The sequence below is a fragment of the Pristiophorus japonicus genome, chromosome 9 (genome assembly GCF_044704955.1).
Source record: "Pristiophorus japonicus isolate sPriJap1 chromosome 9, sPriJap1.hap1, whole genome shotgun sequence".
In the NCBI taxonomy this organism is placed as follows: Eukaryota; Metazoa; Chordata; class Chondrichthyes; family Pristiophoridae; genus Pristiophorus; species Pristiophorus japonicus.
This window is the reverse complement of record NC_091985.1, coordinates 111,023,348-111,047,530: the sequence shown is the minus strand read 5'-3', so window position 1 is coordinate 111,047,530 and position 24,183 is coordinate 111,023,348. Positions and strand designations below refer to the sequence as shown.

Here is a 24,183-nt window from a genome sequence, read left to right as displayed (position 1 = left end):
GTCCAAATATACCACATCAACTGGTTCTCCCTTGTCCACTCTACTGGAAACATCCTCAAAAAATTCCAGAAGATTTGTCAAGCATGATTTCCCTTTCACAAATCCATGCTGACTTGGACCTATCATATTACCTTTTTCCAAATGCACTGCTATGACATCCTTAATAATTGATTCCATCATTTTACCCACTACCGATGTCAGGCTGACCGGTCTATAATTCCCTGTTTTCTCTCTCCCTCCTTTTTTAAAAAGTGGGGTTACATTGGCTACCCTCCACTCCATAGGAACTGATCCAGAGTCAATGGAATGTTGGAAAATGACTGTCAATGCATCCACTATTTCCAAGGCCACCTCCTTAAGTACTCTGGGATGCAGTCCATCAGGCCCTGGGGATTTATCGGCCTTCAATCCCATCAATTTCCCCAACACAATTTCCCGACTAATAAGGATTTCCCTCAGTTCCTCCTCCTTACTAGACCCTCCGAACCCTTTTATATCCGGAAGGTTGTTTGTGTCCTCCTCAGTGAATACCGAACCAAAGTACTTGTTCAATTGGTCCGCCATTTCTTTGTTCTCCGTTATGACTTCCCCTGATTCTGACTGCAGGGGACCTACGTTTGTCTTTACTAACCTTTTTCTCTTTACATATCTATAGAAACTTTTGCAATCCTTCTTAATGTTCCCTGCAAGCTTCTTCTCGTACTCCATTTTCCCTGCCCTAATCAAGCCCTTTGTCCTCCTCTGCTGAGTTCTAAATTTCTCCCAGTCCCCGGGTTCGCTGCTATTTCTGGCCAATTTGTATGCCACTTCCTTGGCTTTAATGCTATCCCTGATTTCGCTTGATAGCCACGGTTGAGCCACCTTCCCTTTTTTATTTTTATGCCAGACAGGAATGTACAATTTTTGTAGTTCATCCATGTGGTCTCTAAATGTCTGCCATTGCCCATCCACTGTCAACCCCTTAAGTATCATTCGCCAATCTATCCTAGCCAATTCACTCCTCATACCTTCAAAGTTACCCTTCTTTAAGTTCTGGACCATGGTCTCTGAATTAACTGTTTCATTCTCCATCCTAATGCAGAATTCCACCATATTATGGTCACTCTTCCCCAAGGGGCCTCGCACAACGAGATTGCTAATTAATCCTCTCTCATTACACAACACCCAGTCTAAGATGGCCTCCCCCCTAGTTGGTTCCTCGACATATTGGTCTAAAAAACCATCCCTTATGCACTCCAGGAAATCCTCCTCCACCGTATTGCTTCCAGTTTGGTTAATCCAATCTATGTGCATATTAAAGTCACCCATTATAACTGCTGCACCTTTATTGCACGCACCCCTAATTTCATGTTTGATGCCCTCCCCAACATCACTAATACTGTTTGGAGGTCTGTACACAACTCCCACTAACGTTTTTTGTCCTTTGGTATTCTGCAGCTCTACCCATATAGATTCCACATCATCCAAGCTAATGTCCTTCCGAACTATTGCCTTAATTTGCTCCTTAACCAGCAATGCTACCCCACCTCCTTTTCCTTTTATTCTATCTTTCCTGAATGTTGAATACCCCTGGATGTTGAGTTCCCAGCCCTGATCATCCTGGAGCCACGTCTCCGTAATCCCAATCACATCATATTTGTTAACATCTATTTGCACAGTTAATTCATCCACCTTATTGCGGATACTCCTTGCATTAAGACACAAAGCCTTCAGGCTTGTTTTTTTAACACCCTTTGTCCTTTTAGAATTTTGCTGTACAGTGGCCCTTTTTGTTCTTTGCCTTGGGTTTCTCTGCCCTCCACTTTTCCTCATCTCCTTTCTGTCTTTTGCTTTTGCCTCCTTTTTGTTGATAGTTGGGACTGCCTGTTCTGCCTGGCCGTTAGATGCGGGCTTGAACGGGGCAGATGTGACGTGCTTGATCCCATTGCAGGTCATGAATTCCTTGAATTCAGTGCTGGTGAAGCACGGCCCATTGTCGCTGACAAGGACATCAGGCAGCCCATGCGTGGCAAACATGGCTCGTAGGCTTTCGATGGTGGCAGTGGACGTGCTTACAGACATTATTATACACTCAATCCATTTTGAATAAGCATCCACAACAACCAAAAACATTTTGCCTTGAATCGGGCCAGCGAAGTCAACGTGGATCCTAGACCACGGTTTGGAGGGCCATGACCACAAACTTAGCGGTACCTCCCTGGGTGCATTGCTCAGTTGAGAGCAAGTGTTGCATTAGCACACGCAAGACTCCAAATCGGAGTCGATTCCGGGCCACCACACATGGGATCTAGCTGTAGCTTTCATCATTACTATGCCTGGGTGGGTACTGTGTAGGTCGCGTATGAACGTTTCCCTGCCTTTCTTAGCGATATGAACAGCTTATGGTCAGTTTCTAATTCGAACTTGAGCCCAAACAGATACTGGTGCATTTATTTCACCCCGTAAACGCATGCCAGAGCTTCTTTTTCAATCATGCTGTAGGCCCCTTTGGCCTTGGACAAAACCCTGGATGCATAAGCAACCGGTTGCAATGTTCCCGGTTCGTTTGCTTGTTGTACACACCCGACCCCGTACGAAGACGCATCGCAAGCTAGCACTAAACATTTACATGGGTCATACAGAACAAGCAGTTTGTTGGAACATAACAGATTTCTGGCTTTCTCAAAAGCAGTCTCTTGTGATTTCCCCCATACCCAGTCATCTCCCTTGTGTAGCAACATGTGTCGGGGTTCTAGCAAGGTGCTTTACCCGGGTAGGAAATCACCAAAATAATTGAGGAGTCCCAGGCACAACCGTAGCTCCATCACGTTCTGTGGTCTCGGCGCGTTCTTGATGGCCTCCGACTTGGCGGCCATCATTGTGGGGCCATCTCCCAGTACAATCCATAGTGGGAGTTCATGCACCGCTCCATCATAGGAGACCTTTACTGCTACACTGCCAATTACAGGGATCAGCTCTTTCGTGTAAGTTCTCAGCTTGGTATGAATAGGGCTCAGCTTGGGTCTTTGTGCCTTGTTGCACCACAGCCTCTCGAAGGCCGTTTTGCTCATGATAGACTGACTCGCACCCATGTCCAATTCCATGGATACTGGAATTCCGTTCAGTTCAACTTTTAACATGATTGGTGGACATTTCATGGTGAAGGTGTGTACCCCGTACTTCTGCCTCCTTGGTTCGAGTCTCTAGTTCAGTTTGATCCGCCATGGATCGGTCTTCCTCTGCAACGTGGTGGTTTGCAGCTCGTCTGCACAATCGCTGGAGGTGTCCCATTGTTCCACAACCTTTGCACGCATAGTGTTTGAAGCGGCATTGATGGGCTCAATGATCACCTCCGCAGCGCCAACAAGTTATTAACTGCTTGATGGCAGACTCTGGGTCATCTGAGGTCGTGCAGCTGGAGGCGCGTACATTCTGCCATATGCATTCCTGCCTGAAGACGACGTTACTTTGTGTACAGTACTTGACGATGCATCTTTATGCGGCGAAATTTGTTTGGTTTTATCGCTGGTGGACATGAATGCCTGGGCTATCGTTATGGCTTTGCTCAGGTTCGGTGTTTCAACATTCAATAGTTTGCGAAGGATAACCGAGCACAAAAAAGTCTCTTTGCATTTGCTCCAGAAATCCATCGAATTCGCAATGTCCTGCAAGGCGCCTTAGTTCGGCGACGTAGCTCGCCACTTCCTGGCCTTCAGACCGTTGACATGTATAAAATCGATACCTTGCCATCAGAACGCTCTCCTTCGGATTTAGCTGCTTCCAGACCAGCGTACACAGTTGTTCATACGATTTGGTTGTTGGTTTCACCGGAGCAAGAAGATTCTTCATGAGGCCATAGATTGTTGCCCCGCAGGCGGTGAGGAGGATCGCCCTTCGTTTGGCAGCGTTCACATTCCCTTCCAGCTCGTTGGCCACGAAGTATTGGTCGAGTCGCTCCACGAAGGCTTCCCAATCATCACCTTCTGAGAATTTCTCTAGGATACCAACAGTTCTCTGCATTTTCGCGTGATGCTTCGTTATCTATTACTCGGCGCCAGTTGTTACGTCTCAAATAAAGCAACGTGACTGAGTACTGTAGACATGTGTAAGTATGACCTCAGCCTCTTTATACTGACTCCAGAGTGCCCGCACAGCATGGAAGGCCTGCTTTATATACAGTGCTCCCAAGGGATGCTGGGATCCCTTGGGACTCCAAAGGATGCGCCCTCTGGTGGCGGTAGAATGTTGGTTACAAGGTGTTGCATACATAACAGTATACATCAATGATTTAGACTTGAATGTAGGCGGTATGATTAAGAAGTTTGCAGACGATACTAAAATCGGCTGTGTGGTTGTTACTGAAGAAGAAAGCTGTAGACTGCAGGAAGATATCAATGAACTGCTCAGGTGGGTAGAACAGTGGCAAATGGAACTCAATCTACAGAAGTTTGTGGTAATGCATTTGGGGAGGGCTAACACGGCAAGGGAATACACATTAAATGGTAGGACACTGATAAATGTAGAGGAACAAAGGGACCTTGGAGTGCATGTCTACAGATCCCTGAAGGCAGTGAGCTCTGTTCTGTCTGGAGTAGGCAGTCAGAATAGCTCGAATTAAACTTTGCAAAGTCACTGATTACATTGACAGGGAGGATCTAATTACACATTCCAGGGAAACTGCTGGGTGTGTCTTGTCCTCCAAGAGAACCAATCAGAACTTTGGTGCTGCACATAGACATGTCCGAGCTTTTTCCAGGCGGCGGACACAGAAGGAAGTGCGGATGAGAGGGGGAACGGGAAAGTGAGTGGAGAGGAAAACAAGGATAGCCATATTGGTAATCAAAATGAGAGTGGTAGAGAGACCTTGTGAGATGGCATGGTCAACGGAGTGGCCATGATTATGGGTAGGTGTGTTTATATAGAAGGAGAGGTTAAACCTGTGAGGAGAGAGAGTAACTTGTGGCACTAACTGGCAGGAAGGACCATTCAGTGGAGTTGAGGTAAAAGGTCAGCCATGATCTTAATTGAATGTCGGAGCTGGTTCGAGGGGTCGAATGGCCTACTCCTGCTGCTCTTTCTTATGTTCTTATCGGGGAACAAAAATGAAATTGTTTTTTGGATCTGGGAGATGGAACAGTGGCTTGCTCTGTCTACTCCACACATCGACCTGGTATTGCAGTGCCTCTGGGAACATGCAGCTTCGCCTCTCTGGGGTGGGAAGTTGTAAAAGAGAAAAGAAGAAAAAGGGTTTACAGCTGCTTGACCGTGCTCTCCTTTCCTTCGTAGGTTGCTACTCGCCACAGGTCACTTCTCCTGCCGCCGGTGCGCCATGTTGCCGCCTTCTGCTCAGCAAGGTAAGCAGCTGCCTTTGTGGTTTCCTTTCCGTTTTTGAATGTGGGAACTTGTCCTATATAGAATCATAGGCTGCAATTTTGCCATTGTTTAGTGGACAGGATGGGTGGTGGGTTAGTTGTGAACTTTAAAATGATTGATAGCGGGCCGGGAGCCCGCTGTCAAACGCGCACACCTGCATTTCCCGATGTCGGGTCTGCCAGTGCTGAGCAGACCTGACCGGCAGTGGCGGGGGACCAAATTCAAATCATTAGTGGCTTGTTTACAGCCACTTCACAATGCTTTTCCTCCCGCTTTTTGAATTGGACAGGTCGCCCACCAGTATCACCGCTGTGCTTAGTGCTCGTCTGTGAAGTTGAGGCGGGAGGTCACTGGCCATTGAATCAGTTAATGAGTTGACAGCTTCAAATGTCACGTCAAAGCTCCCAGCCAATTTGGAAATGTTCCCTTCTCTAAACTGCATTTCCAGTAGGGAGATTCAGAAATGCTGAAAGTCTTTACACGAGTCTCCATCCAGTCTGAGCTCATTACCTCTGCCACCATTGACAGATCGCTTCTGTCATCTTTACTTCACCTGCCATCTATTTCATCAGCATGGGTGCCTTTGACTCGAGTGTTCTCAACTCCATCCCGCCACCACTTCAGTGAAAGCTCAACACTGCACAAGGTAGGCAAAGCCACAAAACAGCTCAAGAACAACAAGGCTACGGGTGCGGATGGAATTCCTGCTGAGGCGCTAAAATATGGCGGAGAGGCGTATTGGCGCAGATACATGGCCTCATCTCTCTCATCTGGAGGGAGGAGAGCATGCCGGGAGAGCTCAGAGATGCAGTGATGGTGTCCAATTTTAAAAAGGGGAACAAATCCGACTGCGGCAACTACAGGGGAATCTCCCTGGTATCAACCACTGGGAAGATTGTCGCGAGAGTTCTCCTCAACCGTCTTCTCACTGTGGCCGAGGAGCTCCTCCCGGAGTCACAGTGCGGATTTCGTCCCCTACGGGGAACAACGGACATGATCTTTGCAGCACGACAACTGCAGGAAAAATGCAGGGAGCAACGCCAGCCCTTATACATGGCCTTCTTCGATCTTACAAAGGCCTTTGACACTGTCAACTGTGCGGCTTATGGAGCGTCCTCCTCCGTTTTGCATGCCCCCAAAAGTTTGTCAAAATCCTTCGCCTCCTCCATGACGACATGCAGACCGTGATCCTTACCAGCGGATCCACTACAGACCCATTCCACATCCGGACCAGGGTCAAACAGGGTGGTGTCATCGCTCCAACCCTCTTCTCAATCTTCCTCGCTGCCATGCTCCACCTCACTGTCAACAAGCTCACCGCTGGAGTGGAACTAAACGACAGACGCAGACGCAGGCGTTGTCCGCGTACTGCGTCTGCGCACATTCTGAGGCTGAACTCCAGGATATAGTCGATGTATTCACCGAGGCATATGCAAGCATGGGCCTTATGCTTAACATCTGTAAGACAAAGGTCCTCCACCAGCCTGTCCTCGCCGCACAGCACTGCCCCCCAGTCATCAAGATTCACGGCACGGCCCTCGACAACGTAGACCCCTTCCCATACTTCGGGAGCCGCTTGTCAACAAAGGCAGACAATGATGCAGAGATTCAACATTGCCTCCAGTGCGCCAGTGCAGCCTTCGGCCGCCTGAGGAAAAGAGTGTTCAAGGACCTACCACCAAGCTCGTGGTCTACAGGGCTGTAATAATACCCGCCCTCCTGTATGGGTCAGAGGCATGGACGATGTACAGAAGATACATCAAGTCGCTGGAGATATATCACCAACGATGTCTCTGCAAGATCCTGCAAATCCCCTGGGAGGACAGGTGCACCAACATCAGTGTCCTCGCCCAGGCTAACATCCCCAACATTGAAGCATTAACCACACTCGATCAGCTTCGCTGGGCAGGCCACTTAGTTTGCATGCCAGACAAGAGACTCCCCAAGCAATTGCTCTACGCGGAGCTCCTTCATGGCAAACGAGCCAAAGGTGGGCAGCGCAGACGTTACAAGGACACCCTCGAGGCCTCCCTGGCGAAGTGCAACATCACCACTGGCACCTGGGAGACCCTGACCGAAGACCGCCCTAGATGGAGAAAGTGCATCCGGGAGGGCATTGAACTCTTCCAATCTCAATGCTACGAGCGTGAAGAGGTCAGGCGCAGGCAGCGGACGGAACGTGTGGTAAATCAGAACCAACCCCCCCCTTCCTCTGACCAATATCTGTCCCACCTGTGACAGGGTCTGTGGCTCTCGTGTTGGACTGTTCAGCCACCAAAGAACTCATTCTAGGAGTGGAAGCAAGTCTTCCTCGACTCCGAGGGACTGCCTATGTTGTTGATGATGACTTTATACTCTCTCACCTTGCTCCTCAGAATCTGACCACGATCAGCCCCGACACTCGCGTCACCAGGCACACCGGCAGCACCAACAACAACACCAGCAACCTTCTCCGTAATCACCTGATGCTGCACAGGACAGAGGGCATCAGCACCCGACCACATTGCTGCCAGGGATGGCCTCACCATGGCCAGATTTACTCCAGTATCCTCCTTGTTTACCGTAGCTTTGGCCAGGTCCTCTTCCTTGGTAAACATACTTCTATGAACCAGCACAATCGGCCAGAGTGATCGAGATTAAATGTTTCTTTTTCTTTTTTCTCCTTTCCATTAGAAAGTATTCCTTGATGTATTTAAGAGTGGTAATTTGGTGCACTTTTATTAATACAGCTGAAAATGGGATTTATCTGGGAAACGAAGCATTTGTAGAGGGTGTCTAGTCCTCCCTGAATTGGTGCTGCTGGTGTGCCCGATGATGCTGGTGTTGGGACTGAATGTGGAGATAGAGTGTGTTATGGTACTATGTCAGCTGCTGTGGAGTTGTTTGCTTATACCCTGCTTTGTGTTGTACATAGTGCCATATGTCCTTGTTATCCATGCCTTGCAGTTTGGCCTAGTTTTGGGCTAATTGTTGTTTTATTTCCTTCTACCTTGCCTCCCTTTGTGCTGGCTGGCTGCAGCTTAAATTGCTTGAAGTTCCTTATCCTTTCTGTCGTTTTACAGTTTCCTTGTTTGCAAGCTGGATGCTATGTTTGTAGGTGTGAGCAGTGATGGCTAATTTTGATTGTTGAGTGTTTGACCTTTGAAGCATTTGAACGGTATCTATCATCTTGTGGTTTTTCAGGTTTCTGACTAGCTGTGTAAAGTGTGTGAAGTTTAAGCCCATTGTTGTACGGGTGGTTGTAGTTTTCAGAGCAGCACACATGTATGTGGCTGGTTTAAAGTTTGCTAAGGCAAAAGCTGGAGCTAAAAGACTGGTTGCGGGCAGCGGGAGTGTGTTTTGCGAGAGAATGTGCAAAGAAATTGTTGTTGGTGTGTGGGGGAAGTGTGTGGGTATTTGTCAGATGAGAGTGTCAGCAGAGCTTTGTAATGCATGTAATAAGCATGTTGTGTTTTTTGAAATTTGAGAGTGAATGTCAAGCCTGCCCCCGGGTTTTGCATGGCAGAAGGGAAACTGTGGCCCTTCCCCACCGTGCCTTTGCGGCGACTGCATAAAAAGAAAGAAGAAAAGGAGATGTTTTTAATGAATCTGCTTTTAATTTTGAAATTCTCCCAAAAGGGAGGTGCACCGTTCCCAGAGACACTGCAATACCGGGTCGATGTGTGGAGTGGACGGAGCAAGCCCCTATTCCATCTCCCTGTTCCAAAAATCAATTTAATATATGGTCCCCAGATAGGGGACGTATCAGATATTAAACTGATAAGAACAGATTTTTTTATTAATATCCAATTTCTTTCCAGATCAACTCTAACGCCAAAGATCACTTTGCGCCAATATATTTGATCTTAGCCAAAAGGCCGAGAGGCGAAGTTGCACCGTTCCTGGAAACACTGCAATACCAGGTCGGTGCATGGAGTGGACGGGACAAGCCATTGTTCCAGCTCCCTGTCCAAAAAACAATTTAATATCAGATCCCCATAGGGGATATTAAACTGATAAGAACAGATTTGTTTTTAAATTTCAAGTTATACTTTATTCATAAAAAAATCTGTACAGTACATTCAATGGCATTTCAGTACATTTAGCTGCGGTCAGCAATCCCATACAATACATTTGGGTGCTGACGACAGTTCCGTTTGTTACATTCCTTGTTTTTCAGTTCAAGTGCGATTCGGTACAATAAACGGGATACATTGTGGTACATTCACACAGATTACATTTCATGTGTTACAATACAGTGCCCGGAATGGGTGACGGTACTTTTACATGTTTCTTTTCAAACAAGCATTTCGTAACACACCTTGCATTGTACATGGCACGACATTGGTGTTTACAGATTTGGTGCTCTATGTACACAAAGAGTAAATTACAAATACAGCCCGAGGGAGGTTTGTGCTGATTCCTGCCCCCGGGTTTTGCGTGGCAGAAGGGCTTTAAACTGTGGCCCTTCCCCACCGTGCCTTTGCGGCGACTGCATAAAAAGAAAGAAAAAAAGGAGATGTTTTTAATGAATCTGCTTTTAATTTTGAAATTCTCCCAAAAGGGAGGTGCACCGTTCCCAGAGACACTGCAATACCGGGTCGATGCGTGGAGTGGACGGAGCAAGCCCCTATTCCATCTCCCTGTTCCAAAAATCAATTTAATATATGGTCCCCAGATAGGGGACGTATCAGATATTAAACTGATAAGAACAGATTTTTTTTTTTTTTTTTATTATAAATTCATGTCCAATCGTTATCCAATCGTTACAATTCTTTGTCAAACGCCAGAGGTCACCCTGCACCAGTCAAGGATCACTCTGCGCCAATGCTCTTAGCCAAAAGGCCTAGAGCCACTGCACCGTTCCTGGAAGTACTGCAATACCAGGTTCGTGCCATGGAGGTGGATGGGTCAGGTCCCCCACACACCTCCGTGGAGGTGGATGGGTCACCAATCCCACCCACCTCCTGTTTACAAAAATGTAAGCATATACCTTCCTGACCAGGGAGGAACCACCCGGACGTCATGGTGGCTGGTCAGGTTAGTTATGCACATCTTAGCCAAAAGGCCGAGAAGCGATGCCGCGGCGGCCCAAACTGTTCTCAGCTCCCGTTTGCCCTCCCTTTATTGAGTCAGAATGACTGTGCCCAAAGACATATAACTGTTGACTCTTTCACTGTTATTTTCTAATTGGAACAGATTAGTTTACAGAAGTTGCCTTTTTCCCTTTTTCAGTGAAACTGCTTCATAGATATGTAAAGTGACAGTATTCCAGCAATCAGATGGAGAGGGTTGTGCCTATCCACACGTACGTCACTGTCAGAGGCTGCGATGCAACCAAAACGTTTTCCAGCAGCTGCGTGAGTGACAACACTACAACCGACTGGTGAGGTGATCTGGCTTCATAACTGTACACACGGGGCTCAGTTTTGGCCAGGAGTTGCTCTGGTTTTTTTTGCAGTAACTTGGTTTTTCTGGCGTAACTTCAAAATCCCCATTTCCCCAATCAATTTGCACCAGTGTAACTCAGTTAGTTACGATTCTTTCAGTTCGTTTTTTTTTCTCGAAAGGGGACGTTACCAGCCACCTACGCCAGTTCTGCCCATTTAGGCAACTTTGGCCAGCTAATAGTTACTCCAGCGTATGTGGCCACTTCAGAAAACCCTTGGGGAGAGTTAAAGAAATCGGCGCAGGTCTGGGACTTAAACATACAGGGGTATCTGACAATTCGGAAGGATAGACAAGAAGGGAAAGGAGGTGGGGTAGCTCTGTTAATAAAGGATGATATCAGGGCAGTTGTGAGAGATGATATTGGCTCTAATGAACAAAATGTTGAATCATTGTGGGTGGAGATTAGAGATAGTAAGGGGAAAAAGTCACTGGTGGGCGTAGATTATAGGCCCCCCCAAATAATAACTTCACGGTGGGGCGGACAGTAATCGAGGGAATAATCGAGGATGTGAAAAAGGAACGGCAGTAATCATGGGGGATTTTACAGATATATAAAACGGAAAAGAGTGACTAAAGTAAATGTTGGTCCCTTAGAAGATGAGAAGGGGGATTTAATAATGGGAAATGTGAAAATGGCTGAGACCTTAAACAATTATTTTGCTTCGGTCTTCACAGTGGAAGACACAAAAACCATGCCAAAAATTGCTGGTCACGGGAATGTGGGAAGGGAGAACCTTGAGACAATCACTATCACTCGGGAGGTAGTGCTGGACAGGCTAATGGGACTCAAGGTAGACAAGTCCCCTGGTCCTGATGAAATGCATCCCAGGGTATTAAAAGAGATGGCGGAAGTTATAGCAGATGCATTCGTTATAATCTACCAAAATTCTCTGGACTCTGGGGAGGTACCAGCGGATTGGAAAGCAGCAAATGTAATGCCTCTGTTTAAAAAAGGGGGCAGACAAAAGGCAGGTAACTATAGGCCGGTTAGTTTAACATCTGTAGTGGGGAAAATGCTTGAAGCTATCATTAAGGAAGAAATAGTGGGACATCGAGATAGGAATAGTGCAATCAAGCAGACGCAACACGGATTCATGAAGGGGAAATCATGTTTAACTAATTTACTGGAATTCTTTGAGGATATAACGAGCATGGTGGATAGAGGCGTATCGATGGATGTGGTGCATTTGGATTTCCAAAAGGCATTCGATAAGGTGCCACACAAAAGGTTACTACAGAAGATAAAGGTACGCGAAGTCAGAGGAAATGTATTAGCATGGATCAAGAATTGGTTGGCTAACAGAAAGCAGAGAGTCGGGATAAATGGGTCCTTTTCGGGTTGGAAATCGGTGGTTAGTGGTGTGCCACAGGGATCAGTGCTGGAACCACAACTGTTTACAATATACATAGATGACCTGGAAGAGGGGACAGAGTGTAGTGTAAGAAAATTTGCAGATGACACAAAGATTAGTGGAAAAGCGGGTTGTGTAGAGGACACAGAGAGGCTGCAAAGAGATTTAGATAGGTTAAGCGAATGGGCTGAGGAGAGGCAGATGGAATACAATGTCGGAAAATGTGAGGTCATCCACCTTGGGAAAAAAAACAGTAAAAGGGAATATTATTTGAATGGGGAGAAATTACAACATGCTGTGGTGCAGAGGGACCTGGGGGTCCTTGTGCATGAAACTCTCCCAAAAAGTTAGTTTGCAGGTGCAGCAGGTAATCAGGAAGGCAAATGGAATGTTGGCCTTCATTGCGAGAGGGATGGAGTACAAAAGCAGGGAGGTCCTGCTGCAACTGTATAGGGTATTGGTGAGGCCGCACCTGGAGTACTGCCTGCAGTTTTGGTCACCTTACTTAAGGAAGGATATACTAGCTTTGGAGGGGGTACAGAGACGATTCACTAGGCTGATTCCGGAGATGAGGGGGTTACCTTATGATGATAGATTGAGTAGACTGGGTCTTTACTCGTTGGAGTTCAGAAGGATGAGGGTTGATCTTATAGAAACATTTAAAATAATGAAAGGGATAGACAAGATAGAGGCAGAGAGGTTGTTTCCACTGGTCGGGGAGACTAGAACTAGGGGGCACAGCCTCAAAATACGGGAACACCAATTAAAACCGAGTTGAGAAGGAATTTCTTCTCCCAGAGGGTTGTGAATCTGTGGAATTCTCTGCCCCAGGAAGCAGTTGAGGCTAGCTCATTGAATGTATTCAAATCACAGATAGATAGATTTTTAACCAATAAGGGAATTAAGGGTTATGGGGAGTGGGCGGGTAAGTGGAGCTGAGTCCACGGCCACATCAGCCATGATCTTGTTGAATGGTGGAGCAGGCTCGAGGGGCTAGATGACCTACTCCTGTTCCTAATTCTTATGTTCTTATGTTATGTTCTTATGGTACATCGGAGGCCATTCGGTCTGGGATAGGGGCGGGAAGGGAAGCGGAGAGGCCCTTGTACCTAAACGATCAAGCCGTACAAACCACCAAAGCTTGCAAATAAAAAGTTCTAAGAATTTAATAAGAAATAAAAAATTGAAATAAGTCCTACCTTCATCTTCAATCTCTGCCCGGGAAGGCAGCGGGCCGGCTGGTGCGGGAGGCCGCTCGGCCTGAGCTGGGGGCGGGCCGGAAAACTGATAGTGCTCTTGCCTGCCAATGATTTCTATCAGTTTTCCGGCCCGCCCCTAGCCCTGGCCGAGTGGCCTCCCGGTGCAATCGATCGCTTAGAAATCGTACTGGGAGGCCCCTCGGCCTGGGCTAGGGGCGGGACGACAACGCACCGGGGGGCCACTCGGCCTGGGGTAGGGGCGGGAGCGATTCAACTGGCCGGCATCGGGGCCTACAGAGCAGCTGCAGCAAGCAAATTAACGGAAAGGCTGCAGCAAGCAGACGGAGAGGCTGGGAGCGAGGAGCAATGCGCATGCGCAGACATCACCAGCGGACTCCATTGCGCATGTGCAGATCTCCCGGCACAGTTTTCTGCGCAGAACGCTGGCTCCACTCCTGACTCGACTGGCCACGCTGCGCGACTACAGGGAGGAGGCCGGACAGCGGCCAAAGTGGCAACAACATTTTCCGGCGCACCTCGGAACGGAGAAAAGCAGCGCAGCTCCGGTAAGTGCGCCGAAAAACGGGCTGGGCCAAATTTGAGGCCACGGAATGGGGAGAGAAGTAAAGCTGAAATCGGAAAGCAGAAAAGTAGAATGTTAATTTGGAAGACAGAGGAAACAAGGGCTAGAAAATAGACAACAAGGGAGTTTGGCAGTGCTAAATGGTATAGACTTCAATGCAAGGAGTATAGTGAATGAGGCAGATGAGCTGAGAGCACAGATAGACACTTGGGAGTATGACATTATAGCTATTACTGAGACATGGCTGAAAGAAGGGCAGGTATAGCAGCTCAACGTTCCTGGTTACACAGGTTTTAGATGGGATAGAGAGGGGAGGGACGGGGGGTAATAAATGAGGGGCGGGGGACGGCAGGGTCGCAGTATTGATTAAAGAAACAATTACAGCTGTGAGGGGGGGATGTTATGCTGGAAGGATTGTCAAATAAGGCCATATGCAATGAATTGAAGAACAGTTCTCCAAACAGTCAGAGGGAGATAGGGCAGTAATCGTAGGGGATTTCAACTCCTCTAATATTACCTGGGATAAAATTAGTGTGAAAGGTATAGAGGGTGCGGAATTCCTAAAATGCATTCAGGAGAACTTTTTTCATTATCATAGGCAGATCCTTGGAATCGAGGAAGACTTGCTTCCACTCTTTACATGAGTCCTTAGGTGGCTGTACAGTCCAATACAGTTTCTGTCACAGGTGGGACAGATAGGCGTTGAGGGAAGGGGTGGGTGGGACTGGTTTGCCGCACGCTCTTTCCGCTGCCTGCGCTTGATTTCTGCATGCTCTTGGCGACGAGACTTGAGGAGCTCAGCGCCCTCCCGGATGCACTTCCTCTATTTAGGGCGGTCTTTGGCCAGGGACTCCCAGGTGTCAGTGGGGATGTTGCACTTTATCAGGGAGGCTTTCAGGGTGTTCTTATAACGTTTCCGCTGCCCAACTTTGGCTCGTTTGCCGTGAAGGACTTCCGAGTAGAGCACTTGCTTTGGGAGTCTCTTGTCTGGCATGCGAACATTGTAGCTTGCCTAGCGGAGCTGATCAAGTGTGGTCAGTGCTTCAGTGCTGGGGATGTTGGCCTAGTCGAGGACGCTAACGTTGGTGCGTCTGTTCTCCCAGGGGATTTGTAGGATCTTGCGAAGACATCGTTGGTGGTATTTCTCCAGCGACTTGAGGTGTCTACTGTACACGGTCCATGTTTCTGAGCCATACAGGAGGGCAGGTACTACTACAGGCCTATAGACCATGAGCTTGGTGACAGTTTTGAGGGCCTGGTCTTCAAACACACTTTTCCTCAGACAGCCAAAGGCTGCATTGGCACACTGAAGGCAGTGTTGGATCTTGTCCTCAATGCCTGCTCTTGTTCATAGGAGGCTCCCGAGATAAGGGAAGTGGTCCACGTTGTCCAGGGCCGCGCCGTGGATCTTCATGACTGGGGGGCAGTGTTGTGCGGCGAGGACAGGCTGGTGGAGGACCTTTGTCTTACTGATGTTTAGCGTAAGGCCCATGCTTTCGTACGCCTCAGTAAATACGTCGACTACGTCCTGGAGTTCAGCCTCTGTGTGTGCGCAGACGCAGGTGTCGTCTGCATACTGTCGCTCGACGACAGAGGTTGGGGTGGTCTTGGAACTGGCCTGGAGACGGCGAAGGTTGAATATGTTCCCACTGGTTCTGTAGTTTAGTTCCACTCCAGCCGGGAGCTTGTCGACTGTGAGGTGGAGCACGGCAGCGAGGAAGATTGAGAAGAGGGTTGGGGCAATGACGCAGCCCTGCTTGACCCCGGTCCGGGTGTGGATTGGGTCTGTGATGGATCCGTTGGTAAGGATCACGGCCTGCATGTCGTCATGGAGCAGGCAGAGGATGGTGATGTACTTTTTGGGGCATCGAAAGCGGAGGAGGACGCTCCATAGACCCTCGCGGTTGACAGTGTCAAAGGCCGTTGTAAGGTCGAAGAAGGCCATGTATAAGGGCTGGCGCTGTTCCCTGCATCTTTTGTGCAGCTGTCGCGCTGCAAACATCTTGTCCGTTGTGCCCCGTAGGGGACGAAATCCGGTTTTTTTCGCCCCTATGTAACAAGCCCAAACAAGGGAAGGGGTGGTTCTGGACTTAGTTTTAGGGAATGAAGCTGGGCAGGAGGAAGGGTTTTCAGTGGGAGAGCATTTTGGTGCCAGTAATCATAATTCAGTTAGATTTAGGTTAGTTATGAAAAAGGAGAAAGATAGACCAGGAATAACATTTCTGATAAGAACATAAGAAATAGGAGCAGGAGTAGGCCATACGGCTCCTCGAGCCTGCGCCGCCATTTAATACGATCATGGCTGATCCACTCATGGACTCAGGACCACTTCCCTGCCCGCTCCCCATAACCCCTTATCGGTTAAGAAGCTGTCTATCTCTGTCTCTGTCTTAAATTTATTCAATGTCCCGGCTTCCACAGTTCTCTGAGGCAGTGAATTCCACAGATTTACAACCCTCTGAAAGAAGAAATTTCTCCTCATTTCAGTTTTAAATGGGCAGCCCTTTATTCTAAGATTATGTCCTCTAGTTCTGGTCTCTTCTATCAGTGGAAACATCTTCTCTGCATCCACCCTGTCAAGCTCCCTCATAATCTTATACGTTTCGATAAGATCACCTGTGATTCTTCTGAATTCCAATGAGTAGAGGCCCAACCTCCTCAACCTTTCCTCATAAGTCAACCCCCTCATCTCCAGAATCAACCTAGTGAATCTTCTCTGAACTGCCTCCAATGCAAGTATATCATTTCGTAAATATGCAAACCAAAACTGTATGCAGTATTCCAGGTGTGGCCTCACCAATACCCTGTATAACTGTAGCAAGACTTTCACGCACAAGTACCCCCAGGTCCCGCTGTACTGCAGCACTTTGCAATTTTTCTCTGTTTAAATAATAACTTGCTCTTTTTTTTTCTGCCAAAGTGCATGACCTCACACTTTCCAACATTATACTCCATCTGCCAAATTTTTGCCTACTCACTGAGCCTGTCTATGTCCTTTTGCAGAGTTTCTGTGTCCACCTCACACATTGCTTTTCCTCTCATCTTTGTATCGTCAGCAAACTTGGCTACGTTACACTCGGTCCCTTCTTCCAAGTCGTTAATATAGATTGTAAATAGTTGAGTTCCCAGCACTGAGCCCTGCGGTACCCCACTAGTTACTGATTGCCAACCCGAGAATTAACCATTTATCCCGACTCTCTGTTTTCTGTTCGTTAGCCAATCCTCTATCCATGCTAATATATTACTCCCAACCCCGTGAACTTTTATTTTGTGCAGTAACCTTTTATGTGGCACCTTGTCAAATGCCTCCTGGAAGTTCAAATACACCACATCCACTGGTTCCCCTTTATCCACCCTGTTCGTTATATCTTCAAAGAATTCCAGCAAATTTTTCAAACATGACTTCCCCTTTCTAAATCCATGCTGACTCTGCCTGACCGAATTATGCTTTTCCAAATGTTCTGCTTCTTTAATAATGGACTCAAACATTTTCCCAACCACAGATGTTAGGCTAACTGGTCTATAGTATCCTGCTTTTTGTCTGCCTCCTTTTTAAAATAGGGGTGTTACATTTGCAGTTTTCCAATCTGCTGGCACCTCCGCAGAATCGAGGGAATGTTGGTAAATTACAAACAATGCATCCATTATCCCTGCCACAACTTCTCTTAAGACCCTAGGGTGCAAGCCATCAGGTCCAGGGGATTTATCCGCCTTTAGTCCCATTATCTTACTGAGTACCACCTCCTTAGTTATTGTGATTGTGTTCCTCGCCCCCTCCCGATAGTCCCTTGACTATCAACTGTTGGGATATTGTTTGTGTCATCTCCGTAAATACTGATACAAAATATTTGTTCAGAGTTTCTGCTATCTCCATGTTCCCCATTACTAATTCCCCGGTCTCGCCCTCTAAGGGACCGACATTTATTGAGCCACTCTTTTCCTTTTTATATACCTATAGAAACTCTTGCTATCTGTTTTTATATTTCGTGCTAGTTTACTTTCATAGTCTTATCTTCCCTTTCTTAATCATTTTCTTAGTCATTCTTTGCTGGCTTTTAAAAGCTTTCTAATCTTCTGTCCTCCCACTAGTTTTGGCCACTTTGCATGTCCTTGTTTTTAATTGGATAACGTCCTTTATTTCTTTAGTTAGCCACGGATGGCTACCTTTTCTTTTACACCCTTTTCTCCTCACTGGAATATATTTTTCTTGAGAGTTGTGCAATATCTCCTTAAATGTACACCACTATTCATCAACCATCCTACATTTTAATCTATTTTCCCAGTCCACTTTAGCCAACTCTGCCCTCATACCTTCATAGTCCGCTGGTTTGAGATCCAACTTTCTCACCCTCCATCTGAATTTGAAATTCAACTATGCTATGATCACTCATTCCAAGGGGATCCTTTACGAGGAGATTGTTTATTAATCCTGCCTCATTACTCCGGACCACATCCAAGATAGCCTGCCCCCTGGTTGGTTCCGTAACAACTCTGTTGCTTGGAGTATAAACCAGGAAATAGTGGGGACTTGTAAAAAGGGAACAACAATAATCATGGGTGATTTTAACCTCCATATTGATTGGACAAATCAAATTGGTCAGGGTAGCGTTGAGGAAGAGTTCATAGAGTGCATAGAGAACGGGTTCCTTGAGCAGTATGTAATGGGTATGGTTCTTAATGAATACTTTGCATCTGTTTTCACAAAAGAGAGGGGTAATGCAGGCATTGCAATCAGGGAGGAGGAGTGTGAAATAGTAGATGAAATAAACATAGTGAGAGAGGAAGTATTAAGGGGCTTAGCAGCTTTGAAAGTGGATAGATCCTCCGGCCCAGATGCATTTTATCCCTGGCTGTTAAGAGAAGCAAAAGAAGCATTTTCCAATCCTCTCTGTCTACAGGTGTGGTGCCGGAGGACTGGAGGACTGCTAACGTTGTACCTTTGTTTAAAAAGGGAGAAAGGGATATACTGAGTAATTACTGGCCAGTCAGCCTAACCTCAGTGGTGGGAATGTTATTGGAAAAAATTCTGAGGGACAGTTTAAATCTTCATTTAGAAAGACACAGATTAATCAAGGACAGTGAGCATTGATTTGTTACGGGCAGGTCGTGTCTGACTAACTTGATTGAATTTTTTGAGGAGGTAACAAGGAGGGTCGATGAGGGTGCTGTCTTCGATGTAGTGTATATGGATTTTCGCAAGGCTTTTGATAAGGTTCCACATGGCAGACTGATCACAAAAGTAAAAGCCCATGGAATCCAGGGCAAAGTGGCAAGTTGGATTCAAAATTGGCTCAGAGGCAGGAAGCAACAGGTTAATAGGTGTTTTTTGTGACTGGAAGGCTGTTTCCAGTGGGGTTCCATGAGGCTCAGTACTGGGTCACTTGCTTTTTGTGGTCTATGTTATGTCTCAAATAAAGCACCATGACTGAGTACTGTAGACTTGTGTAAGTGTGACCTTAGTCTCTTTATTCTGACTCCAGAGTGTCTGCACAGCATGGAAGGCCTGCTTATATAGTGCTCCCAAGGGATGCTGGGATCCCTTAGGACTCCAACAGATGCACCCTCTGGTGGTGGGAGAATTCTGGTTACAAGGTGTTGCATACATAACATCGCTCCCCCCACCCCCAGCCAAAGTCAATACTACACTTATTTACATGGTTAGACAATCTGGGGCTTTCCGCTCCCTAGTTGCTCATCTTGGTACAAAGACAGGTGCAGATGAGTTGGTTGGGCCTTCGCTGGGCTGCTGCGTAGCTGGCCTTGCTGGGCTGCTGGGGATGATGAGTTCAGCTTTGTGGTCAACCGTGATGTCGGTTGCCACTTGTGTGTGTATCGGAGGGTCGAAGTTGGTGGTGTCCTCTTCAGGTTGCTCGTAGCTCTCTGTGAATCAGTTTGGTTTGGTCCAAATGCTTTCTGCAAGTTGGTCCATTTGCAAGTTTGACCTCAAACACCCTACTCCCCTTTTTAGCTATGACAGTGCCAGCTAGCCATTTGAGACCATGTCTATAGTTGAGTACAAATACACAGTCATTGACTTCAACATTGCGTGACAAATTTGCGCGATAATGGTACATGCTTTGTTGATGCCGCCTGCCCTCGACATGATCATGGAGATCAGGATGGACTAGAGAGAGCCTTGTTTTGAGTGCACTTTTCATGAGCAGCTCGGCAGGGTTAACCCTGGTGAGCGAGTGGGGTCTGCAGGGAGCCTTCCGACACGCGTTTCAAGCTTTGCTTGATAGAAACATAGAAAATAGGTGCAGGAGTAGGCCATTTGGCCCTTGTAGCCTGCACCGCCATTCAATGAGTTCATGGCTGAACATGCAACTTCAGTACCCCATTCCTGCTTTCTCACCATACCCCTTGATTCCCCTAGTAGTAAGGACTTCATCTAACTCCTTTTTGAATATATTTAGTGAATTGGCCTCAACAACTTTCTGTGGTAGAGAATTCCACAGGTTCACCACTCTCTGGGTGAAGAAATTCCTCCTCATCACGGTCCTAAATGACTTCCCCCTTATCCTTAGACTGCGTCCCCTGGTTCTGGACTTCCCCAACATTGGGAACATTCTTCCTGCATCTAACCTGTCTAACCCCGTCAGAATTTTAAACGTTTCTATGAGGTCCCCTCTCATTCTTCTGAACTCCAGTGAATACAAGCCCAGTTGATCCAGTCTTTCTTGATAGGTCAGTCCCGCCATCCCGGCAATCAGTCTGGTGAACCTTCGCTGCACTCCCTCAATAGCAAGAATGTCCTTCCTCAAGTTAGGAGACCAAAACTGTACACAATACTCCAGGTGTGGCCTCACCACGGCCCTGTACAATTGTAGCAACACCTCCCTGCCCCTGTACTCAAATCCCCTCGCTATGAAGGCCAACATGCCATTTGCTTTCTTAACCGCCTGCTGTACCTGCATGCCAACCTTCAATGACTGATGTACCATGACACCCAGGTCTCGCTGCACCTCCCCTTTTCCTAATCTGTCACCATTCAGATAATAGTCTGTCTCTCTGTTTTTACCACCAAAGTGGATAACCTCACATTTATCCACATTATACTTCATCTGCCATGCATTTGCCCACTCACCTAACCTATCCAAGTCGCTTTGCAGCCTCATAGCATCCTCCTCGCAGCTCACACTGCCACCCAACTTAGTGTCATCTGCAAATTTGGAGATACTACATTTAATCCCCTCGTCTAAATCATTAATGTACACTGTAAACAGCTGGGGCCCCAGCACAGAACCTTGCGGTACCCCACTAGTCACTGCCTGCCATTCTGAAAAGTCCCCATTTACTCCTACTCTTTGCTTCCTGTCTGACAACCAGTTCTCAATCCATGTCAGCACACTACCCCCAATCCCATGTGCTTTAACTTTGCACATTAATCTCTTGTGTGGGACCTTGTCGAAAGCCTTCTGAAAGTCCAAATATACCACATCAACTGGTTCTCCCTTGTCCACTCTACTGGAAACATCCTCAAAAAATTCCAGAAGATTTGTCAAGCATGATTTCCCTTTCACAAATCCATGCTGACTTGGACCTATCATATTACCTCTTTCCAAATGCACTGCTATGACATCCTTAATAATTGATTCCATCATTTTACCCACTACCGATGTCAGGCTGACCGGTCTATAATTCCCTGTTTTCTCTCTCCCTCCTTTTTTAAAAAGTGGGGTTACATTGGCTACCCTCCACTCCATAGGAACTGATCCAGAGTCAATGGAATGTTGGAAAATGACTGTCAATGCATCCACTATTTCCAAGGCCACCTCCTTAAGTACTCTGGGATGCATTCAATCCCATCAATTTCCCCAACACAATTTCCCGACTAATAAGGATTTCCCTCAGTTCCTCCTCCTTACTAGACCCTCCGAACCCTTTTATATCCGGAAGGTTGTTTGTGTCCTCCTCAGTGAATACCGAACCAAAGTACTTGTTCAATTGGTCCGCCATTTCTTTGTTCTCCATTATGACTTCCCCTGATTCTGACTGCAGGGGACCTACGTTTGTCTTTACTAACCTTTTTCTCTTTACATATCTATAGAAAGTTTTGCAATCCTTCTTAATGTTCCCTGCAAGCTTCTTCTCGTACTCCATTTTCCCTGCCCTAATCAAGCCCTTTGTCCTCCTCTGCTGAGTTCTAAATTTCTCCCAGTCCCCGGGTTCGCTGCTATTTCTGGCCAATTTGTATGCCACTTCCTTGGCTTTAATGCTATCCCTGATTTCGCTTGATAGCCACGGTTGAGCCACCTTCCCTTTTTTATTTTTATGCCAGACAGGAATGTACAATTTTTGTAGTTCATCCATGTGGTCTCTAAATGTCTGCCATTGCCCATCCACTGTCAACCCCTTAAGTATCATTCGCCAATCTATCCTAGCCAATTCACTCCTCATACCTTCAAAGTTACCCTTCTTTAAGTTCTGGACCATGGTCTCTGAATTAACTGTTTCATTCTCCATCCTAATGCAGAATTCCACCATATTATGGTCACTCTTCCCCAAGGGGCCTCGCACAACGAGATTGCTAATTAATCCTCTCTCATTACACAACACCCAGTCTAAGATGGCCTCCCCCCTAGTTGGTTCCTCGACATATTGGTCTAAAAAATCCCTTATGCACTCCAGGAAATCCTCCTCCACCGTATTGCTTCCAGTTTGGTTAACCCAATCTATGTGCATATTAAAGTCACCCATTATAACTGCTGCACCTTTATTGCACGCACCCCTAATTTCATGTTTGATGCCCTCCCCAACATCACTACTACTGTTTGGAGGTCTGTACACAACTCCCACTAACGTTTTTTGCCCTTTGGTATTCTGCAGCTCTACCCATATAGATTCCACATCATCCAAGCTAATGTCCTTCCGAACTATTGCCTTAATTTGCTCCTTAACCAGCAATGCTACCCCACCTCCTTTTCCTTTTATTCTATCTTTCCTGAATGTTGAATACCCCTGGATGTTGAGTTCCCAGCCCTGATCATCCTGGAGCCATGTCTCCGTAATCACAATCACATCATATTTGTTAACATCTATTTGCACAGTTAATTCATCCACCTTATTGCGGATACTCCTTGCATTAAGACACAAAGCCTTCAGGCTTGTTTTTTTAACACCCTTTGTCCTTTTAGAATTTTGCTGTACAGTGGCCCTTTTTGTTCTTTGCCTTGGGTTTCTCTGCCCTCCACTTTTCCTCATCTCCTTTCTGTCTTTTGCTTTTGCCTCCTTTTTGTTGATAGTTGAGACTGCCTGTTCTGCCTGGCCGTTAGATGCGGGCTTGAACGGGGCAGATGTAACGTGCTTGATCCCATTGCAGGTCATGAATTCCTTGAATTCAGTGCTGGTGAAGCACGGCCCATTGTCGCTGACAAGGACATCAGGCAGCCCATGCGTGGCAAACATGGCTCGTAGGCTTTCGATGGTGGCAGTGGACGTGCTTACAGACATTATTATACACTCAATCCATTTTGAATAAGCATCCACAACAAACAAAAACATTTTGCCTTGAATCGGGCCAGCGAAGTCAACGTGGATCCTAGATCACGGTTTGGAGGGCCATGACCACAAACTTAGCGGTGCCTCTCTGGGTGCATTGCTCAATTGAGAGCAAGTGTTGCATTAGCACACGCAAGACTCCAAATCGGAGTCGATTCCGGGCCACCACACATGGGATCTAGCTGTAGCTTTCATCATTACTATGCCTGAGTGGGTACTGCGTAGGTCGCGTATGAACGTTTCCCTGCCTTTCTTAGGAAAAACTACACGATTACCCCACAAAAGACAGTCCACCTGTATGGACATTTTGTCTTTGCGCCGCTAAAACGGCTTGATCTCTTCATGCATCTCCGCTGGGATGCTGGACCAGCTCCCATGGAGGACACAGTTTTTTTACAAGGGACAGTAAAGGGTCCTGGCTGGTCCAGGTCCTGATCTGGCATGCCGTAACGGGTGAGTTTTCGTTTTCAAATGCATCCATCACCAAAGCAAGTCTGCATGCTGTGCCATTTCCACCCCAGTGGTGGGCAATGGTGGCCGACTGAGCGCATCAGCGCAGTTCTCTGTGCCTGGCCTGTGGCCAATTTCATAGTTATATGCAGACAGCGTGAGCGCCCATCTTTGGATGCGAGCAGAGGCATTGATATTGATACCTTTGCTCTCTGAGAATAGCGATATGAACAGCTTATGGTCAGTTTCTAACTCGAACTTGAGCCCAAACAGATACTGGTGCATTTATTTCACCCCGTAAACGCATGCCAGAGCT

General features: G+C 47.0%; 1 non-coding gene and 3 pseudogenes across 1 annotated transcript; all 4 read right to left on the bottom strand.

Moving 5' to 3' along the window:
• Positions 1–8,969: 8,969 nt before the first annotated feature.
• LOC139274216 (U2 spliceosomal RNA) lies at positions 8,970–9,191 on the bottom strand (annotated as a pseudogene).
• A 26-nt stretch (positions 9,192–9,217) lies between these two features.
• LOC139274277 (U2 spliceosomal RNA) lies at positions 9,218–9,381 on the bottom strand (annotated as a pseudogene).
• Positions 9,382–9,894: 513 nt separating this feature from the next.
• LOC139274211 (U2 spliceosomal RNA) lies at positions 9,895–10,077 on the bottom strand. The gene has a single exon (XR_011595422.1). It is a non-coding gene; the product is annotated as a U2 spliceosomal RNA (small nuclear RNA).
• Positions 10,078–10,181: 104 nt separating this feature from the next.
• Positions 10,182–10,411, bottom strand: LOC139274369 (U2 spliceosomal RNA; annotated as a pseudogene).
• Between the last annotated feature and the right edge of the window lie 13,772 nt (positions 10,412–24,183).